The sequence below is a fragment of the Canis aureus genome, chromosome X (genome assembly GCF_053574225.1).
Source record: "Canis aureus isolate CA01 chromosome X, VMU_Caureus_v.1.0, whole genome shotgun sequence".
Taxonomy (NCBI): Eukaryota; Metazoa; Chordata; class Mammalia; order Carnivora; family Canidae; genus Canis; species Canis aureus.
In genome coordinates this window covers 103,268,800-103,272,233 of record NC_135649.1, presented here as the reverse complement: position 1 = coordinate 103,272,233, position 3,434 = coordinate 103,268,800, and positions in this window count along the sequence as shown.

Below are 3,434 nucleotides of genomic sequence, written 5' to 3'. Positions count from 1 at the left end.
ATTTGTCTTTCCTGTCTTATTTCACTTAACAAAGTGCTTTCAGGGCCCGTTGATGTTGTCACAAATCAGAGCTAATAATTTTGACTGTTTTTAGTACTTTGTGGCATTCCTTACTAACTTTAAAGGATACAGTTGGTTATGTCTCTGTTCTCTGGTTTTTTATCATTAGGCAAAATGCATCAGCTCCAAGTCAGGGAAGAGGAGGATTAGATTCCTTCTGTGGTATATCACCCCTCTCTTCTATATTTGGGTTAATTAAAAATTAATTTTTTTATAACCTGTACTTTAATAATTTACACAAGCACATGTTTCTTTATCCACTTCACAAAGTACTTCTTAATTTTCCACCATGTGAAATGAGGAATTTAGACGGTCTGCTGCCCTCCATGTCTACTTCCGTTGGCACCTCTCACTTCCTATCAATTATAATGTGACTTGGATATTCTGATTATTTCATGCTATTGGTTGATTCTGATAAAAAACCTTGAAACTCGGGAAGTCTGGGTAGCTCAGTAGTTGAACATCTGCCTTTGGCTCAGGCGTGATCCTCCGGTCTGGGGATCGAGTCCCACATTGGGTCCCCTGCAGGAAGCCTGCTTCTCCCTCTGCCTATGTCTCTGCCTCTCTCTCTGTGTTTCTCATAAATAAATAAATAAAATCTTAAAAAAAAAACTTTAAAACTCATAAAGTATATTTACAGTATCAAGGAGTAGCTTCCAAGGTCAGTCTGGTTATGGCCATGCCATTCCAACCAGGAGGGGAGGTGAAAGAATAGAACAGAATTACAGGTTCTTTGGTACAGGTATCTATGTCATCTGCCCATGTCTCACTGGGAAGAATTTAGAGATGTGATCATAAGTAACGGCAAGATGGGTCGGGATGAGGGATGATCTAGAACACCTGGTTTGTATAAACACCTGGTTTGTATCTCATTTTGCATGTGCATGTGTGTATATGTATAAGATCAGTTCCTGGAAATGGAATTGTTTGGTGAAGTGCATTGCATTTCTAAGTGAGAAATGTAGGAGAATGCCTACTTCATTATAACTCCAAGAAAGGTTACAAAACTTTTTAGTTTTGCTTATTTGAAAGATGAAAAATGGTATCTCAATGTTGTTTTAATTTGCATTTCTTTTCCTTTGAGTGAGGTTCAGCATGTTTCATATGTTTGATGTCCATTTGAATTTCTTTTTCTGTGAATTGCCTATTCATATCTTTTGCCTACTTTTTTAATAGGCTACTGGTTTTTTTTTTTTTTCTTAATTGTAATATCACTTTACATATGGGAAAGAGAGATGTCAGTGAGTGTTATGGAGCACTTGTCAGTAGTAAACAAGAAACTATCATACTTACTCTTTTCAATAAGAAAGCCCATTTTAAGCACATGGCTACTTTTTTATTGCAGATATAATTTTTTGGGGTGCATTTGGAAAACTAAAATTAATCTTCATTGAGGTATAAATTTGGGAGCAGAGAGTTTACTTTTCTAGCCAGAATTTGCCCCCAGTAGAAAGAATAATTTCCACCTTTAGTTCCATTTCACTTTAAATTTTACTTCACAAAGGAACACCTTTCCTACTTCCTCTTTATCCTTGGAATGAAGACAAGACAAACTAAAATACATTGAAAAAGTTTCCCACTTTCTGTTAAGGAGACACTAAAGCTGGTGTAGGGACAAAGGAAATGACTTTAAATACTGAGAGAGCTGATATTTTTTCAAAATTGAGAAAATGATATCACTTAGGGTCCAGGGAAAGTTACAAGTAAGAACTAATGCATAATCATTAGTAGAAAACAATTGGTAAGCTGCAATGTGTTGAAAGCTCCAAAATTTGTAATTTTAGGCATGACATTTTTAAAGTCAGTTATTATATAATTATAAATTATTATTATCTGAATAAAAACCCTGAAATTTATAATGATTTTTAAGTGCCATAAAATGAATTGAGAGGAGAAATAAGTGATATTAAAGAATAAAATTATTTAAAAATCAACATGACCATGAAAGTAATTCTTGTATCTTCAATTTGGCTCATTATTTTCACTTGGCATAGTACAGCATTCAGTTTTATTAAATAAATTATTTCTTTCTGCTGTATATTTTACAAACAAGCAATTTTATTGAATTGACCTCTATTATATTCTTCATCAGTAATAGAGTACTTTTAAGGAGTATATGCACTAATAAAACTGTGACAAAAAATGGTGAGTGGAGTTCTCAGCACAATGCATTGCTAGTTTATTGATAGAATGGAGACATTGGCATGGGTAAGTGCTTCCATTTAATATAAAAGAAGAATGAAATCATAGAAATCAGAAAATATTATTGCTCTAAATAAGTATAATTAATATTATAGAAGTAAAACAATACTTCATGATCAAATGACTACATTAAATGGTTAAGTCAGAAGTGAACAGATGTGTAAGAATGCTGACCTTGAACTTCAGGTGTAAGCAATGGTCATGGGAGTTACAAGTATTACTATAAATTTTTGCCTGAGGAGGGGCAGCCCGGGTGGCTCAGCGGTTTAGCACAGCCTTCAGGCCAGGACATGATCCTGGAGACCCGGGATCGAGTCCCACATCGGGCTCCCTGCATGGAGCCTGCTTCTCCCTCTGCCTGTGTCTCTGGCACTCGCTCTCTCTCTCTCTCTCTCTCTCTGTGTCTCTCATGAATAAATAAATAAAATCTTAAAAAAAAAAAAAGAATTTTTGCCTGAGGATAGCTAGGTTCTAGAAGAAGTAAGATTTTTTCAATTTTACTATAAAATTTCTTCCTTGGGGTTTTAATTGTTTTTCTGATATATTAAAATGCCACATGAAGAAAATACAAGGAAGGAAAGAGAGATTTAACAATTGAATTGTGAAATCAGAGATAAAGATGACTGTATCATTGAAAGCTTATCTCCTTTATCATTCAATATCTTCATATCCTATCTTCTTTGATAAAACTTTTCTTTCCTTTTGCTTCATTAAGGGAAATGAATTGGTCATTGATTTCTGTTTTCAGTTCCTTAAGTGATAAGGTAAGCAGTAAGAAGACTGTGGACTTTGCAGACAATATGGCTCTTATTATGTGTATTTGGGAGTCCAAACTGACAGGAAAAACAAGGAGAACATAGTGCTATTTATATGCAGTAACTTAGCATCACCCAGGTAGGATATAGACGTCTTTAAAAATATGGCCTTAAGTCACCATATAAAAACCACTGTAATACAGTCACTTTAAAAAGTCACACACACACAAATTGGATGAAGGAGAGACGGGTTTCAAACATGCACTAAAGGCCATGAACCTCTTCTGTGGTTTCTGATCCTGTGATTGAGTTCCACTCTGGTGTGTATTTCTAAGGATAGTTCCAAATTCCCAAAACCTGCGTTATTCTCCTCCTTTCTCCTTTCTCATTCATTACCTTGTCTATGCTTGATTTAGA